The sequence below is a fragment of the Leptinotarsa decemlineata genome, unplaced genomic scaffold (assembly GCF_025532065.1).
Source record: "Leptinotarsa decemlineata unplaced genomic scaffold, Ldec_3_MD MMD2_tig00000882_RagTag_RagTag, whole genome shotgun sequence".
Classification (NCBI taxonomy): Eukaryota; Metazoa; Arthropoda; class Insecta; order Coleoptera; family Chrysomelidae; genus Leptinotarsa; species Leptinotarsa decemlineata.
This window is the reverse complement of record NW_027412556.1, coordinates 936,655-957,569: the sequence shown is the minus strand read 5'-3', so window position 1 is coordinate 957,569 and position 20,915 is coordinate 936,655.

Here is a 20,915-nt window from a genome sequence, read left to right as displayed (position 1 = left end):
ATGAATGGTTCTGGTTACAAAATTAGAAGAGCGAGTGAACGCCTTGAGAAATTTTCTCGAAATGAGTACAAAGTGTCCAAAACAAGGTTTATCTGCACTTCATAAAAAAAATTTCCTTCTTTGCCCTGGATTTCAAGGAAAGATGGCGGAGATCTAATTGAATTCATGACAGATTTGTTATGAAAAATGAAAACTGGCTGAATACGTCAATGAGTTTTCCAAATTTTATCATTTCATCTAAGAAAGCAGGTAGTCCTCAAATTACTTCCAGCGCATCATCAGAGAGAACAAAACGCCAAAAAAAATTATCATTCGCCTCTCATATGAGTTTGCGATGTTCTGGACAAGTTGCAGCAGCAAGTGTGGTGAAGGATGTCACTCAAACAACTCCAAGGCGAGGGAAGAAGTATAAAACTGCTTTCAAGTCTTATAGTGTACCCAAAAAGCAATAACTCACAGGAGCAGAGGCTCTGGCTTTGTATGTTGAAGCCCAACTGACAAGACACCAATATAATATAATAAGAGAGCAAGATGATGAGAGATTTTATTCCTATAAGAAGATCCAAGCGGTGAAAAAGGAATGTTATCCTAATAAAAGCAGCATTTCAGTATAAAACAATGCAGTATATAACAGAGACCTGCCACAGACATGCAAGCTCTTCATCAAACACTTCAGCCTCCTGGATGCTCAGCACGTAGTTAGAGAGAAGAGACAAGACCAATTAGAAATTGATTTTGTTCGAGGATGATCAGGACAAGCAGAATATAAACAAAATTTCGACAGTGATCTGAATGCCAGAGATGCAAATATTTCAATTTCCTCTCTTGTACCTATTAGACTGATATCGGAAAAAACCTCAGAACAACAGGAAATTATTGTTTGACAGAACACAAGAAGTTCCTCTACACGGTATTGTGGACCAATAAGATTTCAGTTCCAGCATGAAACCCAAGAATTATCCAGACGGGAAAGAGAATATATAGATGCACAAATATAGCAATTGCGACCACTGATATATGAATTCAATAACACCCATATTGGGGTAAATTTCAAATTGCTACTCACAATGGTTGACGACAAGGTGTGTCATGCACTCACGGAAACTACATCAACACAAAGATGTTTTATCTATGGTCTCATATGCAAAGATTTCAATAATATTGAAAAAATCTCCTTTGCAACCGAACTGGACACAACTAGATTGGAATTTGGCCTATCTGTGCTTCATGCATGGATACGGTTTTTCGAATGTCTGCTACACCTTGCATATAAACAACCGTTGAAGATTTGGCAAGCCCGTGGAGAGAAAAACGAGCAAATTTCAGCGACTACAAAAAAAGATATCCTAAATCAGTTCCGACATGAGTTAGGTCTATTGCAAGCGCGCTTTTTCAATAATCCAGATATATCAGCAAAAATAACTGGTGTTAACATTGATATAAAACGCTTCAAAATAATTCTACAAACCATATCAAGTGGATATGAAATAAATATGGAGAGCTATCAAGTGTATGCTCTAGAAACGGTAACAGTTTATTGAAGAGTATCCATGGTACCCGATGCCACCAGTATTATAGATCATGCTATACTTCCAATAGGCCAACTGAGCGAAGAAGCCCAAGAAGCCCGCAACAAAGATTTCAAGAGGTATCGCAAGTATTATTCTCGCAAGATATCACGTACTGCAACGAACGAAAATGTCCTTCACTTCCTCCTCGTAAAATCTGATCCTTTCATCACCAGCATGAGAAAAATACCCAAGAAGAAAGCAGTGTCGCCCGAAAAAGATATATTGTCTTCAGTGAAGGAACCAGACGTGGGTATCTCACAAGATAGCGACAGCAGCGAATCATTGATGAGTAGTAATTTCGGCGAATCGCTATGAATATGAATATTTGTGTGAAATGAACAATTTGACCCTTCATTGACAACATGCAAATAACAAATACCAATCTAGCACCACTTTCCAACGTGACATTCTTCCCGAAAAACATGAAAAAACAATAGAATCATTTCTGCCAACAATTAGTATTTTTGACTCCACTGTGCGCTGTGTGTGTTTCTTGTGCTCGGCAATACGCACTTTCAATGGCCTCTTAGTTTCACCAATATAGGATTTTCCGCACTCCCAGGGTATTCGGTGAATGCAATTCTTGGAATCGCAGTCCGCGTTTTGTGGCCTCTTTTTCGTGGGGCTGCTATGGATAGTGTTTCCAGATCTGGAGCAGATTCTAATATTATACTTGGACCCAATCCTTCTCATCCTTGCAGACAATCCTCTGATGTAGGCAAGTACAAGAACTGGTTGTGGCGGCTTCTTTTCCTTGTGGAGTTCTTGCTGTCTTCTAGCTAAAGCCTGTTCTACCATCGCTCTGGAGTAACCATTCCGTTGAAGATCGTTTTTTATGATGCCTAGTTCCTTTTCGAGACCTTCCTAGATTTTTTCAGGGATTTCAATTCGATTACATATTACATAGCGTTATTGGAGCGTTTGAAGCCCGAAATTGTAAATAAACGACCGCATATAACGGGGAAAAAATGTTTCATCTAGACAGCGCACAGTGTCACAAGTCAATCAAAACAATGGTAAAACTATATGAATTGAACTTAGATTTGCTCTCACATCCACGGTATTCTCCAGATTTGGCTCCCATCGACTAATGGCTGTTCGCTCTCAAAAAATGCTGACCGGTAAGAAGTTTCGCTCCAATGGAGAGGATGTCACTTGAACTGAGGCATTCTTTGAGGCAAAAGATAAATCGTTCTTCGAAAATGGTATCTATTGAAATGTTAGGGTGGCACTGAAACAATTGTGGAGGTAACTTTGACGAATAAAGCTGATTTTGAACAACAAAAAAACGCGTTTTATTCCTGAGAAGATATTGTTATCTTAGTTAACTAGTGTAGTGACCCAATAATTTTTTTGAAAAAAGATTGGTTGTGTAACATGATCAATGTTCCCTTAAAAAAACAAGAAAACAATTGTTTTTTCAAGAAAAAATGGATCCTGCTACCCAACCAACCTTTTTTCAGATTGTTATCTCACTTTTTTGTATTTTTATGAATTATTTCGTTGAATTCATTATCATTCATGTGCTTGGTTTAGGATGTTTGGGTTTGGGCTTTGAATTAATTTTTTTTTTATTCGCTCGGTCCCGGAATCTCAATATTTCAAGCAGTTCCACTTTCTTTATTCATTTCGAAACCTTCCATCTCTTGTGGTATTTCCTTTCCCTCATATAGTTTCATTAAATATTCAGGAATGAGTATTCATTGAGTTGAATTTACTTTGCAGAATTTTTCTTGATTGCAATAATGTTATTGGGCAGAATTCCAGAAGTATAGAGTCTCCAAGAGTATTCTATTTGAGGGTTCACTCTCCATTCATTCGAGGCCGACATTGTACTATTGATTCGACCGAAATGCAAATTCACTGTTCATTATCTCATTTCATACCAGTGTAATTATACCGAAACTGGGTTGGATTATGCAGCGGAAAAAGCTTTGCAAATGTGAATTTGCAGCCGTACTGAAAGCTTTATCGTTGTTAGCACAGAACAGCCAAGTGGACTCAACTACCGGAACATTACTGGTGGGAAATATTGTTGAAAGTAGAGCTTAAACTCGATACAAATCCCTCTGAAGGGTTTTTAGAGAGGTAGAGAGATTTCGTACACAGTCCTGGCATCAGCAAATAACTCATATCAATACACAAGATTTAGTGAGAAAACCAAGAGAAGTAAAAAAGTGTCGTTCAAATATAGCTAATGATAACTGGTACAATGATACAGATATTACAATAGAAGATGAGACTTACCATAAACATGAGATTTGACTGACATGCATTAAATACAATGGTGTACTGTTCAAAAAATACGATGAATGTTCAAGTTTCCCGGGCTCCAACCAATGAGCGATTTTTTCATTACACGCTTTATATTAACTTCACCTGTATGTATGTATATTTGTTTGTTTGTTTGCTTGGAACTCTCAAGCTCAGGATCTGTATTTGACAGAACTATCGACATCATTGCTTGATCTATTCGCGGGCAGATGGCGGTGTACGTAATCTCCTTGATATAATTTGAGCTCACTTCACATGTATTTCTTCATTTCAGCATTCAAAAATATAGCGATACGGAGAAATAGTGATGAAAAAGCAATTTTCATATGTAAACGCGCCCCTTTTATCCTCAGGGGGTGCCCCAGTTGGAATATTTGAAAATCTTTTCTTATTGCACATCTATAACAACAATCGACCCTACATATAAAATTTCAGCCTCTGAAAATATAGCGGTACAGAGAAACAGTGATAAAAAGGTGATTTTCATATGTAAACGCGTCGCTTTCATCCTCAAGGGGCGCCCCAGTTGGAATATTTGAAAGTCTTTTCGTATTGTACATCTACAACAACGATCGACCCCACATATAAAATTCAAGCCTCCAAAAATATAGCTGTACATAGAAACAGTGATAAAAAAGTGATTTTCATACATAAACACACCCCTTCCATCCCCATAGTGGCACCCCAGTTGGAATATTGGAAAACCCTTCCTTATTGCTTACCTACAAAAACAATCGACCCTACATATAAAATTTCAGCATCCAAAAATATAGCGATACGGAGAAATAGTGATGAAAAACGATTTCCGTATGTAAACGCTCCCCTTTCATCCTCAGGGGGAGCCCCAGTTGAAATATTCCAAAATCTTTTCTTATTGCACATCTACAACAACAATCGACCCTACATATAAAATTTCAGCCTCTAAAAGTATATCTGTACCGGGAAACAGTGATAAAAAGTGATTTTCATATGTAAACGCTCCCCATTCATCCCCATGGGGACGCCTCAGTTGATATATTTCAAAATCTTCTTTTATTGCACACCTACAAAAACAATCGACCCTACATATAAAATTTCAGCATCCAAAAATATACCGATACGGAGAAATAGTGATGAAAAACGATTTCCATATGTAAACGCTCCCCTTTCATCCTCAGGGGGAGCCCCAGTTGAAATATTCCAAAATCTTTTTTTATTGCACATCTACAATAACAATCGACCCTACATATAAAATTTCAGTCTCTAAAAGTATATCTGTACCGAGAAACAGTGATAAAAAGTGATTTTCATACGTAAACGCTCCCCTTTCATCCCCATGGGGACGCCTCAGTTGATATATTTCAGAATCTTCTTTTATTGCACACCTACAAAAACAATCGACCCTACATATAAAATTTCAGCATCCAAAAATATACCGATACGGAGAAATAGTGATGAAAAACGATTTCCATATGTAAACGCTCCCCTTTCATCCTCAGGGGGAGCCCCAGTTGGAATATTTCAAAATCTTTTCTTATTGCACATCTACAACAACGATCAACCCCACATATAAAATTCAAGCCTCCAAAAATATAGCTGTATATAGAAACAGTGATAAAAAAGTGATTTTCATACATAAACACACCCCTTTCATCCCCATAGTGGCGCCCCAGTTGAAATATTGGAAAATCCTTCCTTATTGTACACCTACAAAAACAATCGACCCTACATATAAAATTTCAGTATCCAAAAATATAGCGATACGGAGAAATAGTGATGAAAAACGATTTCCATATGTAAACGCTCCCCTTTTATTCTCAGGGAGAGCCCCAATTGAAATATTTCAAAATTTTTTCTTATTGCACATCTACAACAACAATCGACCCTACATATAAAATTTCAGCCTCTAAAAATATAGCGATACGGAGAAATAGTGATGATGTAAACGATTTTCATATGTAAACGCTCCCCTTTCATCCTCAAGGGGTGTCCCAGTTGGGATATTTTGAAATCTTGTACTTATTGCATATCTATAACAACAATCGACCCTACATATAAAATTTTAGCCTCTAAAAATATATCTTCACACGGAGAAACAGTGATAAAAAGTGATTTTCATATGTAAACGCTTCCCTTTCATTCCCATGGGGGCGCCTCAGTTGGAATATTTTAAAATCTTTTCCTATTGCACATCTACAACAACAATCGACCCTACATATAAAATTTCAGCCTCTAAAATATAGCTGTACGGAAAAACAGTGATAAAAAGTTATTTTCATATGTAAACCCACCCCTTTCATCCCCATGGGGCGCCCCAGTTGGAATATTGGAAAATCCTTCCCTATTGCACATCTACAACCACAATCGACCCTACATATAAAATTTCAGCATCCAAAAATATAGCGATACGGAGAAATATTGATGAAAAAGCGATTTTCATATGTAAACGCGCCCCTTTTATCCTCAGGGGGGCCCCAGTTGGAATATTTGAAAATCCTTCCTTATTGCACATCTACAACAACAATCGACCCTACATACAAAATTTCAGCCTTCAAAAATATAGCGGAACGGATAAACAGTGATAAAAAAGTCATTTTCATATGCAAATGGGCCCCTTCTACCCCCATGGGGGGTTCCACGGTTGGATTATTCGAAAATCCTTCCTTAGTGTGCATCTAAGACCTAAGAAGCATCTTTATACTAAATTTCAGATGCCTAGGACTTACCAGTACGGAGAAACAGAGATGAACTAGTGAGTGTCTTTCGCATTTATAGATTTATAGAAGTATAGGTTTTTCTTAGATTGTTTTCATTTCATCTCATCAGAATGAGTTTGTTTCATTCTCTCATCACCTCTGGAAAATTGCTAGGAAAATGCTCAATCAGATATGATTGATATGATTGATATATCTAGTGATTTCACTCTTCTCACGGATTATATAACAATAGTGGTGTACCGTAATGATAACTGTACTGACTGCCGCATTATGTGTATTGCTATAAGTTCTTCAAAGAATTCATCAGCACAAAACAAATAAGTACCCGGTCTAGAAAAAGAAAAATCACATTTGATTACCTTGAACTTTTCTAGTTTCCCGACTTCACCGACTATTCCCTTTGAAATGTTGCTCTTTCGATTCAAAGAAAAATCTCCTACGTCCGTGCCTCAAAGGAAAACTGCAGAGTTGTAACTCTCTTCACGTGAACCAGCGAAGTTTCGAATCGACAAAGTTCGAATATTAACCGGAGTCCATACTTTGGAGATTAGTTGTGTCGCTGGAGTACGACACAAGGCGTTGTACATGAGTAATGATGTTGTCAACCTCCTTGCAGGATATTCGGGATTGGAAAATGGAACTTTTGTTGCCACCGGCGGGTTCAAGATACTAGTTTCCTGGATACATTTTCGGTGGTGTAAAGAGTTTGTGAATGGATGAAATATTTCGATAGTTTGAAATTATAGTTGTCATACTTTCGTGTTTTCGTTGCTTGGTTACCAATTACATGGAAAATATCTTTATGATTCGCCATGATATTGAAACGACAACGCAGTTCATGAATACCTCCATTGATGTATTTACAATATATAATACAGGATTGATCCAAATTCTTGGGGTTCTTGTTGAATACTCTTCGTGAGCAAAACAATAGCAGAATCAATACTCCTGACCGCTACGGATTGGATGAATCGTACAGTCTACCTCGACTTGTGTTTGTAAACCTTTTGCTGGAAAAATCCTCACTTGTTTACTCTGTAGTAAATGTTCAGAAGAGAAAACGTATGTGAATTTCTGGAACTTCAACTAGCGTTTTCTAATATGAATAATAACCAGTCCGTGCAAATGTGCGCCAAACATGCGCCAAACTAACTGACTGTTATAGGAAAACAAGTATAGCTGAGGCACCAGTCAATCTAATAGTAACACTGATGATCTTCAAACATGACTCAACCTCTGACGGAAGCACCAAACTTTTACGAAGATTCGAAATAGATGAACACTTCAATCTAGCAGACCACAATTATATTCTTCATGCAGTCATTGTTCACTGTGGTTCTGGCATTGAATCTGGTCAATATTACGCATTGGTCAAACGGATTGGTTTAAGTTTCACGATAGTCGTGTCACGAAGTGTTCTGGTGATGCATTGAATTTACTGGAGCCTCTGGAGACAGTCTACATTTCGTTTTATGAAACAGAGGACATTGGCAGATCAAGATCATGTATTATGTATTTGATTATGTATATGATTATTTATCACAACGCAAAGAGGTAACCAAAATAAAGAATTTGGTGTCATCATCTCGCGATGTCATTTGTGGGGTACCTCAGGGGAGTGTTTTGGGACCTATATTATTTTTAATCTACCTGAATGATATAGATATCATCCATGGTTGTATCTGCCTTTTGGCAGACACTTTGTTATCAATTTCAGGAGATAATATAGAAACAGTAGCTGATCAAATGAATAATGACCTAAGAAATGTTTTAAAGTACATGAATCGCAATGAACTAAAACTCAACAAGTTCATACATACTTTTTTTTTAAATTGTCTCAGGAATACGTCACTTGAATATTTTAATGTACTCATGTTACACCTTATATAGAAATTGATTATCAAAAACCACAACATAAATATAATAAATATCATGAATATATTTTAGATCAAATTGCACGCTTATCACATGTTGGAAAATGATAAAAATGAACTGAAAACATGAGTTTTGTGTTCGATTCCAGTTTTCGTTGACGAACGGGATTATTGCAATGCATGGAACTTCTCAAATGTCCCATAATTAACGTTTAGTCCACGAGAACAAACAATCTAATATGCGGAATCTCCTCTTTGGCACGCTCTCAACTCATTTTCTTGCAATCTCACGTTTATTACGACCCCGAGGTGATTACAAATATATGCCGGAGATTCATAAATATTTTGATAGCTGCTAAGCTCCGGGAGTCACTGAAATCGTCCTTCGTAGTATTTCAAATATCATGAGAGATTATCTGGGGAATATAGATTTATTGTTCAGATCTGGAGCCATGTGACTCATAAGTCTGTCTGGTTGGCAACCCGGGCCTTCAGGAACCAACTCCTCATTCTGTAATTGATGGACATTATTCTCCAATGGTCATTGGGCGATTTTGGCGAAAGTTGAATTTATTTTTTTATGAGCTTTGCTTCGCTTTTATCAGTTGTGAAGGAAGATACAAATATTCGTATGAGTTGATCAATATACAGTACATTTCTTTAATGCACAACCTAAATAAGGTTTGTTAAGTTATTTTTGTCTATAAAAATGTCAAACAATGTCAGTGCGACAATGAATATCATTATTCAGTCAGAATATTCTCATTCAGTTTTCAGTTTTACTAGTAGAAAGGTACCACGTCAACAATTTCTAAAATTGCCAATTCTCGTCCATTGGAAGAAGAAATTGAAGCGATTTTTATTTACGGTGCGACGCGTAACTATCACGAGACCGAAAGGATTTTGAATGAAAGTTTTCCGAATCGTCCTATCTGTAGAAAATATTTTGAGGGGAGTGACACCAACCCTCACGTTTTCCGAGAAACCCAATAACCAGAAAAAATTAACGTTTGAACAGGAATATTGGGAAACCATATTGTAGGATCTCTATTTATTGATTAAAAATTCAACGGGGGAACTGTATTTGAATATGCTGGAAACTACTGTTGACCCCTCTCATCACTGAAATTGTCGAAGCGAATCCTAATGAAGTCGATATGGATATGGTATTCCAACAAGATGGAGCACCACCACATTACCCCAGACAAGTAGGAATCTATTTGGATACTACTTTTCCGGGCGTTGGATTGTCCGTCGAGGTCCTACAAAATGGCCAGCACGCTCGCCGGATTTGACACCTTTGGACTTTTTTATGGGGCTATTTGAAGCAAGAGGTGTACGAAACTGAACCTGCTTCAATATTGGATATACGGCAGAGAATAATAAATATTTGTAGAGATATTGACGTGGCTGTGTTCGAAATTGTTCGGCGGCGTGAAATATCGGATAGACTGTTCATATGTCAAGAAGTTCAAGGCAACCATTTCGAGCATCTTCTGAACTGACCTCAAGCTTATTACCTCGTATTATGTAGTTAAATATCAATGTATTCATCTTGAAAGTTTTATCTGTCAATTTCACTTCAAAATAAAGTATTCATATATTAATTTCATTATCCCAAATTTCAATTCTGGAGTTGACCCGTTCAAAAAATAAAAGGATGGCATTGAAGAACTGCACTGCATAAAAATGAAATGATATTTATGTCAAGTATGTAATTTAATCATTTCTGTTTAAAATCTGTTTTAAAATCTGTTTTTCCGTTAACCAGCTGTCGCCCCTACGAACGACAACCCTCAGAAGTCGAAACTTGTGCGAGCTAAGGATTAACGAGGTCTTACCTTTTAACGTGTGATTCCTAACACGTTCTGAAAGCAGAGATTTGATTTTTGGTACAGACGTAGACTTTCATGAGCCGCACTTTTCGCAACACTTACCCAGCTTACTGTGATCCTGGAAAATGCAAAATTCTCGATAGTTTGCTTCGCGTTGGAGACAGCGAATTAAGTTATTTGAAAAAGTTATTTTGAAATCGATTTCGACTCTTCGTACCGAGTTTTCAACCAAAATTAAAATTTTAATTTTTTTGTTACTTTCATGTCAGGTCCGATTTTCAATTAAAGGTTACGTATAAGGAGCTATATAATTGGAAATTATTATTTCATTGCATGTAAGTAAGTTAGACGAATTTTGAGAATTTTCTCAATTTTTGTTGAATATGATCGATTGCAAATTTGCTGATTTTGGATGGGAAATCAGTCATATATTTTGTGTTTCAACAGTTTTCTACTTGAGTCAGTGTCATGGAAACAAATGAACTATTAATACCCCAAATGTCAGTTTGAAAGTGAATGCGTCAAAAATAGTAACAAAATGCCCATCGAACGTCTCAATTTACGAGAAAAAATTGAAATAACAAAGTTACTTGGTGCTTGACAAAAAAGCTGACGAATATGAACAATTAGATTTCTGCTAGTGGTCCCAAGGAATATTTTCCATTACATTGGATTGGTTGAAATAGCTTATATGAACAACGGCCTCCTCGCTTTCCTGACATGCCTTCAAAGGATTTTCGCTTCTCGGGAACTGTCAAGAACAGGATTTACAAGTCTTAGCCACGAAATCAATAAGAACTTTGTGAGAGAATACGGCAAGTCTGTCGTGAAATAAGTATTCAAGGACTTAGGAAAGTGGTCAAATAATTGAAAATGGTATCAAAATTGAGGGCGGGCCAGTTGAGAGAGACAATATTTAGAACTGACTTTCAATATTTCATTTCCTGTGGAACTCACTTCATTAATTGTCATTTAATTTCGAGTAATAATCAAAATTTGAATTTTTTCATTATGAATACTAGGTTTTCCATCTCTATCTCTACATTATAATGAATTTACCTTTTCGTAGCTCCTTATTTGAAACTATTAATTGAAAATCAGACTTGAATATGGAAATTACAAAAAAATCTAGCATGTAGGATCAAAATTTATTCATGAGCAAATTTATCGAGTAACTTATTTCGATATCATCATCGCGAAGTAAAATAACGACATGATAAGTATCATGTCGTTGATTTCCTGAGTTGCCACCTTTATGATTTCATGGAACTTCAAAAACAAACTCAAACTTTGCATACAACAGAAAAAAGGATTTTTGAGGTGAATTTTTATATTGATTAGCTATTATTGAAAGGAACTTTTATAAGTAATTCGTTTATATTTGGTGGTTGGTGTCACTGAAGCATCACTTTTCAGAAGTACCCCTTCTAAATTATAATTGTTTTTCAAATATGAAAAAACCTATACCAAAAATCTTTTTTATGATTTAGACGACTTTTGTACACAACAGTGTGTTACTCTAATCTAGAGAGACCAGATTTTAGCGTGCCGAGCTACAATTATCCAGATTTTTGGTTCCAATGATCGAAACTATGGATAGTTTCTAGGTTCGGAGTTTTTTATACCAGTTTCATACATACTTCTCGGTGAATTCTAAAAACTAAAGCAATTTTTTCATCAAAAGTAACCACATCGTTCCATTTTCGTTATTTTGTCAACCCATGTGTATTCTTTCCAAGCCTCAATTGTTTGTAAAATCATGAGTCTCAGATCTTGAATCCTCACATTACTATTAACAATATTTTTTGAACAGGGCTCCTCCACACTGCCTTATTCTTTTACGATAATTGTTTTATATGATTGTTTTTGGAATACGAAATATTTCATACTAAAAAGCTTCTGTAACATGCCTTTCAGCATGATTTTTGGATACAACTTTCCTGACAGATGTGACATTCTGGATTCTTCTTCAAAGTGCTTTTCTAACCTGGCGATGTCAGATTTCAGCGAGATTAAAAGCGCCGAGCTACAATTATTTAGATTTTTGGTGTCAGGCGATAAAAATCCGGAACATTCCAGATGAAATGCTGCCTTTCCAGTAGACGGCACACCCAACAGTGAGGAATATCGCGTATTGCCAACTTCAAGATCGTCCTGTGGGAATCCAAGCGGATATAATTTCGAATTTTATTCAGAGCCTTTCACGCCGTTCGAAAGGGCTTTTAGAGAGATATCCTTATCCTACTTTATTAATTTTTAGCCTCATTATCATGAAATGCGCTCCTAAAGTTTCGTTCAAGAGAAGAAGAGACGGTTTGGCTTCTGTGAGAGTAAAAATTAAATTTTGCCGCATTGAAGAGATTTATCATTCTGATTTTATGACGGTTTTTCGCGTTATTGAGTTGAAGTACTCCTGATGGAGAGCTGTGGAAGTTATTACTCTCACGGGAGAGTGCAGAACACTTTCTGATGAAACTATGTGAGGACGAGTTACTTAATGAATATGGGACGAGCCGAAGAGGAAAACGGAAAAAGATCTTACTGAAATCAGCGATTGGTTTGAACATAAAAAACTGACTATAAATTACGATAAAACTCATTTTATTTCTTTCACAAGCTTCAAGTGTCAACTTCCAAATTTTCGAAACTCACAAATGACAAACAAAAAATGAAATCAAGTATCTTGGAGTAACCCTTGACTCACACTTGTGATGGAATTACCACATAAACCAAGTAACAAAAATTATCAGACTCTCATTATTCAAATTCAAATGCCTGAAGAAAATTCTAGACATTACTCACCTGAAGATACATGCACTTGTTGAGAAACGTCTGAGGTAGGGGATCCTTTCCTGTATCCTTACTGTAGTCCAACAAATGTTGGAAGATTCTGCCAGAAGTTCATAAATCTTCTTGCCATCCAGATGTTCTATATTTGTTTCGCAAAGCTTAAAGCGATGCCGATGACAGGTTCTGGTGTTGGAAATATCGGTCAGGATTTTCCGTTACTGGTTCTGGGTGTGTAGAAATGTTCGAAGTTCAATTTAACTTCAATATATGAAAGCTACAAGAATAGAATAATAACTTCAATTACAAAACTGAACAACCTCTATGACATCTCTCAAAATATGACATTGCTCTCCAAAACCTCTATATGGTGAGCCGAAATAATAAATAAATTACAACATTCGGCCATCCTAAATGTATGTTTGTCCTCAAACATAATCATCTGATTTCTTGTTCTTCGTTTAGGTCTGTCATTAATCATTTTATTTTCTTCCACTCTTTCTTGGGAATCAGGAATTCAGTCTTTATCACTATCGCTATCATCATCACTCGATAAGTAAATTTTATTTTCTCTGTCTTTTCCAATTTCCTCAATAACAAATTCGTTTTCTTCATCTTCTTCTTCCGTTTCATCATCTTCTTCATGATTACGATTTATTTTCATTTGTGATACATGTGCTACTGTAGTTAAATTTGAACAACTGTCTTGTTTATTGAGTTTCTCTAACCTGTATGTGATACATTACCACAAATGGTCCACGATATTTCATTTGAGTTTTTGGTGGTTGACCAATGGAAACGTGTGGTTTTCTAACGGCTACTATATCTCCCAGTTCGAACTTGACTCCGTTAAACCGCTTTTCATCAAAATATATCTCATATTTTTGTTGACTTTTGTTAACGTTTTCTTCAACTTTCCTTCTCATTTCTTCATGATAATTCGGTTTACCATCCTTCTCTATCAAATTAACCATAGCAGCGTCTTCAAATCTGGGTTGAAATCCATACAGACATCCGCAAGGTGTGAAGCCTGTTCTTCCATCCACAACATTATCTATTTTCTTTTCCACTGGTCCAATGAAGCTGCTTGCAGCACCCTCCTTAGCAAGGGAGTCAGCAGCCCCATTGGCTTTCAGGCCAACATGGCCAGTAATCTAGGCAGGGTGATATCTATGTCCTGGAGCTACGACTGAAAACACCTGCACCGGAACCGAAAGGTGTTTTTGATCCATCTGTGAACCAACAACTATCTGCTCTCAATATTACTGTCTCCCAGAGAATTCAGTCCTCTCTCTCCTCTGGAACAATACTTCATATGGCAGTTTGTAGTTGACAGGCATAAAGTCAGAGGTCATTTCCAGAATTCTGTGACTTCCAGTGACAACCAACACTCTGTTGCAGTCTGCATTGAATTGATTTATGCAATTGGCAATGCGCAAAAGTCTTCATGGAGTCCATCTAGCCTCTAGGTAGATCTAGAAGGATCATGGCCGCTCATGGTGTGGTACTGATGGTACCACTGATGGCCAGGCAAGCCTGTCTTTGTAAGCCAAAGAGCACCATAAGTGATCATTGGTCTGACGATCTTCACATGAATCCAATGGATTTGTTTGGGATCTAAACCCCAAGTTTTACCAGAAATTCTTGAACATGTCCATAGCTGGCTTTGTGTAAAACTTTCACCAAGTGAGCGTTCCAGGTGAATTGTTTATATGATTTGGGTTATTCTGGAAAGTTCTTACAAATTCCTAACCCTTTCCGAATATTCCATTCAAGAATGTTCTGGTATTTCTGAAATATTGTGGAGTGCTCTTAAATAATCTGGAATGTTCCGGGATTTTCTCAAACCCTTTAAACTATTCCTGAACATTTCACATCATTCCAGACAGTTCGGGATGTTTTGGATGTTGTATAATGCTTTCTATTACTCTTCCATCTTCCGGACTGTTCTAGTATTTTTCAATTCAATTCGAATATACTTTATTGTCTGAAGAATAAATTCTCATTGACAAAGCCTTGTGCGAAATATAAATAACATATACATGAAATCACAAAAGCATCACAAAAGTAAAGTCACTAAAAGTAAGTGATAACATGAACTGAGACATGTAAATAATAACAAACGTCCAGGATATAAGAACATGGTCAATAAAATTAAATAAATCAATTTATTAAACTAAATTGAATCAAATCAATGAAATACCTTAGATATTACAGTTAGTTTTCTCAATTAAAATTATCATCGTAGAATTCTGCTAAGCTATAATAAGATCTCACAGAAAGCAAGGCTTTCAACTCTTTCTTGAGAGCTCTAAGGTCATTTATGGTTCTTATAGCTTGAGGGAGGCGACTGAACATTTTGAGACCGTTGTAAATAATGGAGTCTTCAACTAGGGTCGAAGAAGGCTGCGGTAATTTAAAGCTGAATCTTTGCCTGGTTTGATACATTGGCGCGTCCAAGTTGTTAAACAATACCTATATTTTTGAAGAGAAGGCACATTGTCTCATGGAGACCATGGTTAGGATTCTGTTAGAGACAAAAAGAGGCCGACAAGAGTCCCTAGGCTTGGCTTTGCATATGCATCGTATTACACGTTTTGTATTAGTAATACTGATTGAAGGCATGTGGTAGAACACACACCCCAAAAGCAAATACCATAATGGAGATGGAATTCAAAAAGGGAATGATAAACCATTCTAGCTTCTGCAGATCCAAGCTCAAATGCAGTTACTCGTATTACATGATATCCAGAGGAGAGCTATTACTGTCAATGAACAAGCCAAGGAATTTAGAATTTGGTACGTTGTCAATTTGAATATCATTTAGATGTACCGCTGGAATCTGGCAACGATAGAACACTACTTTCGTTTTAGGTAAATTCAAGCTCAAGAGATTTGGATCAAACCAGTCTTTCACTTTCATGATGTCATTCTCAATAACTTCATACAACGTATGGTTGTCAGGAGCATGACATAAAATTGTAGTATAATCAGCAAATAAAGTTAATTTTCCTTGGATGTTTATAGACGATAGGTCATTAATGTAAATTAAGAATAAAAGTGGGTCCAGTACCGAATCTTGTGGGACGCCGCAAGTAATTTTACCTTCATTTGAGTAAGAAGTGGTTTTGACCATCAGGGTGTGATCTGCTGAGTATGACTCAAACCACTTAAGACTTATTTCAGTTTTACCATATCTACTGAGTTTCCGTAAAAGAATTTCATGATTCACGCAATCGAATGCTTTGGCTATATCACAGAAGACCGCAGCCCCTGTTTCTTTGTCATTTATGTTGGAATAAACATTGTAAAGAAATGAAAATATGGCATCGGAAGTGGTTTTTTGCTTTTAGAAATCAAACTGGCAATCACCTATCATTTTGTTTTCATTCAGAAAGCAAAGGAGTCTTGTTTTGACTAATTTTTCTATCAATTTAGCCATTTCAGAGATTAGAGAAATTGGACAAAGACTTGATGGACCATTGATGACTTCTCCCTTTGGCAGTGCTAACACAATCGATTTCTTCTAAAAAACTGAAAATATTCCTTCTCTAAATGGATTATTAATTAGACCAACTAATATATCGAGTATTCTTATCGAATTTTTCCTAGGTTTTTTGTAGAAATTTCATCTGAGCCTGTGGAGTTTTTATTTTTAATGGAAAATAGTGTTTCATGCAGTTCGGCAATATTTGGATCATATAATATAGAGGTGTTCGTAACTTCAATAATCACAAAGTCTAAGGGGTCACTGGGTGCTTTTATATTTTTCGTCAAGTCCTCCGCAATAGAGCAATAGTACATCCCAGAGAGTGAAATACCCAGTTCTCATATATTCAAAAACCCATTCTTGTAGTGAAACGAGATACTTTTTCCTCGACTAGATGATGTGACGTTGTTGACAAAAAAATATGTAGGCATATATGTTCTACTATGCGTGGAAAGACGAGTTGAATTAACGTTCATTTGTATAATAGCTTTCAGAGCAACATAAAACCTGAAACCAATTTCCCGTCAAGCTGCAAGACCTTCTGGATGATTTATCCACGCTATCGCAGCTCCAAGATAATATGAAGGCGTTGTACTTCCATATCCACTTTCCCATTTGAGTGGAATCCTCAGCTCCCTCCTAAATTAGTCCTACAGTAACGCATACTAACAACCTTTACCCTTTGAATACAGGGGCTCTGGAATAGGAAATTACAATTTGTTCTATAAATATATTAATTGCCTTTTCGTTTTTTGCTATTGAAAAAGCAACGGCGGATAATTCGTTCCACTGACGGTAAAGAAAAATTTAAGTGGAGCGCCATGATCCTGATTGCGGCAACAAAGAAAAAGAGCTCGATGCGGAAGATTGAGCAGGCCGGAGATAGTGAGTGGGTCATTTTTCTAAGTGGTCATTAAGGGCGAGTATGGGGAGGGGCAATGAAGAGGTGTGTTGTTAATAGTGAGTATTACTACATAAATATGTTCTATCATGATCATAACAAAAGTAATTTCGGTGAATATTTCATCTGCATGGAAAACATCATAATGTTTCTTGATATGTTTCTGCTATGGATGTCGAAGTTAGCCTTCTATGTCGATTTGATAAATCATATGAACGAACTGAATTTGAGATTGCAAGGAGAAAATCAGCTTTTCCTGATTTATACACCGATATCAAATCCTTCAGGCAGAAAATAATACTATTTCAATCGCAATTACGTGAAAAATGTTTCACACATTTTGAAACATGTGAAATATTCAGACACACTACAGAGACTGAATTTCCCGTCAATTTTGCAATTAAAACTTTGAGTGCTTTGAAGATAAATTTTGATATTCGTTTTTCAAATTTTGATGTCATTGCGAATGAAATTAAGCTTTTTTAAAATCCTTTTGATTCTGACATTGAAACCCTGGCTCTGGAAGTCTAAATGGAAATTATTGATTTACTGTGCAGTGGTATGCTTAAGAACAAATATCAAAATTCTTCTTTGTTGGAATTTTATAAGAGTCTTCCACTGGAACAATTTGATAATTTGCATAAATTTGCGCGTGGGTTGTGTTCTGTTTTTGGTACTCCTTACTTGTGTGAGAAAACGTTTTCCAAGATGAAGTACACAAAGAATGTTTACAGATCTCAATTAACGATGAGCATCTTAAATCTCTTTTGATAATTGGTACAAGTAAAATTGATACACAACTACAAAGTATTGTCGGTGGAAAATCACAATTACATAAATCTCATTAGTGTTTTTGTTTTACTGTGATTCATTTCAATTATTTGTTAGTTATTAATATGCTTAAACTCAGATACTTAAGTTAGGTTTTCTTTGTCATCATTTCTGTCGTTAAGTTTCACCTTGCAAGTAGATAAAATCAAGTAATTATCATTCTGTGTTTTTTTCTTCAATTTATCACAGCAATAGTAACAACAATTAGATAATCATTGGTTGTTGCGGGCCAGATTGATGACACTGGCGGGCCGGATTTGGCCGCGGGCCGTAGTTTGGAGACCCCTGGTCTAGAGTAATGTTGTGGTGCTCCATCTTGTTGAAATACAATATCCATATCGAATTCATTAGGATTCGATTCGACAATTTCAGTGATGAGAGGGTCAACAGTAGTTTCCAGCATATTCAAATATAGTTCTCCTGTTCAATTTTGATCAATAAATTGAGGTCCTACAATATGGTTTTCCAATATTCTGGATATTGGGAATGTGTTTCCCATTATCTGGAAAATAAACTCCACCGAAACAAAAATTAGGTATACATCAACGTTACAAAAGTGTCCGCAATATTAAAAATTCTATAGGAAGTTTTGTATAAGGAACGTTAGATATGACATACTGGGTGAGTATTTATAATTTATTTATTTACTTTATTCAATTGTTTGGTTATTCATATGAAAGGTGATATTTGATGATGTTTCCACTAACTTTAACTTTCGATAATTTGTAAAAATTTTATTATTATCATAAACATACGAGGGCTACTCAAAAAATGAGGTGAATGTTAAAATTTTGCAGGGTACATACATTCGATTGGCGTCCTGTATAATTGTTGACCTGTTTTTTTATCTTTCCTGCAAATCATTGTTTCAAAAATTTTTCAGAGTGGCTCGTTTTCTACTCAAATAATTTGTAGCTCCCGAACCATAAGCTTCAAACCATATGTCGCATAAGCTTCAAACCATATTGTATCGCATCTGATAATGCGACACAATATAGGGTGATCCATTAAAAAAATTGTGACATGCTCTAGGGGTGCGATAGAGGAAATAACATCAAATGTGAATATGTCAAAATGTGTCCCCTGTACACTATGGTCGACGTGTTTTTTATTTTTCCTGAAAACCATTCTACCGAAAGTTATTCAGAGTGGCTCGTTTCAAAAACAGAATAACACAGAATAATCAGAATAATCAACTAGTGAGACAACCATTTTCGGTCACCAAAAAACATTTCATCCCTTATTATCACGCTATTTCAAATGCCTCAAATTATTCAATTTGTTCCGAGCTCTTTTCGTGTGGTGGTTCCAATTACACCGAAATTATTTCAAACGTTTTCGACGGAGTTGAACACCGTCTTTCATGTTTCTTCTCCATAAGGATATCAGATAAGATCTGAACGCAGAAAAACTCAACCGACATGCAAGGCTATAACTAGGTATGAATATGGGAGAGATATTTCTCCACTTCCGTTCACGATAACTTCAAGTTGTTGATGTGTTCGAATTGACCTTGGAGTGGGATTTAAAGGGGCTAGTTTTTTGATCAGAGATTTATGGGAAGTCATCAATCATGCTGGAGCTCTATTTGTCAAGTCATGAAAGTCAGTTGAGTCAGAAAAGTAGTTTTTTGTCTGATCCAATCGATCATATCGGTGACATCCACTATAATTGTTTTAGAATTCTAGCTCTAATATATGCCTGCTCTCAGTGAAAGCTACAGAGAGATAGCCCAATGAGATTTCTAATGGTGATAATAGCAATAATAATGAAAATAATAATAATAATCGACTTTTGATGCACTGTTTGGAACCTTTGGTATAGTAATGGATATTACTGGAGTTTTTCCTAACAACAAACCGTTATTTTAACATGTCGATACGTGTTTCGATCACCAAGTGATCATCTTCAAGAGGAAGATCAAACTGTTCATACTCACAAAGTTATAACTTTTTATGGCATAGAAACCGGTTCCAAGTACCTGCGTTTTGATTGTCTTAAATTAATTTTACAATTTGCCTTATCTACTAGTCTTACATAAATGTTACAATGTGTCCTTATGTGATAGTTAGATAAATCTAATAATCAAAACATTATGAGCTATATAAAATTCAATTTCACAATATTGCCCTTTCTACTTGTCTTGAAATAATTTTACAATATGTTTTTATGTAATAGCCAGGTAAATCTAATAAATGAAATAGTATTTCAATAAGCTATATAGTACACTATTAGGTATTGGTCCACCATCGTCATTCATACTATTATTATGTTTACTTAATTCTTCACTCTCATAGACATCTAGATGCCTGTTGTTATTAACTTGTCTGAGTAATCTCAATTAACTGAAACCTATGGAATGGTTTTGTTGCAAAATGGGCAACTGCTGATTTTTCAGGTCTTTCATATTTTAAGTATGTTAAGTGTTCCTAATATCTTATTTTGAGAGATCTTTCAGTCTGTCCATAATAGTTTGCATCGCACTGCTTACATTTAATTTGGTGAATTCCAGACTTTTACGAATTCTCGATCTTGTCTTTTGAACTTTCTAAAAGGTCCTGTAGTGTATGACTTGTTTTAAAAACTACCTTCATACCTAGTTCCTTGAAAATCTATTCAAAGTTCTTCTTGTACTCTGTACCATGTGATACTCCCC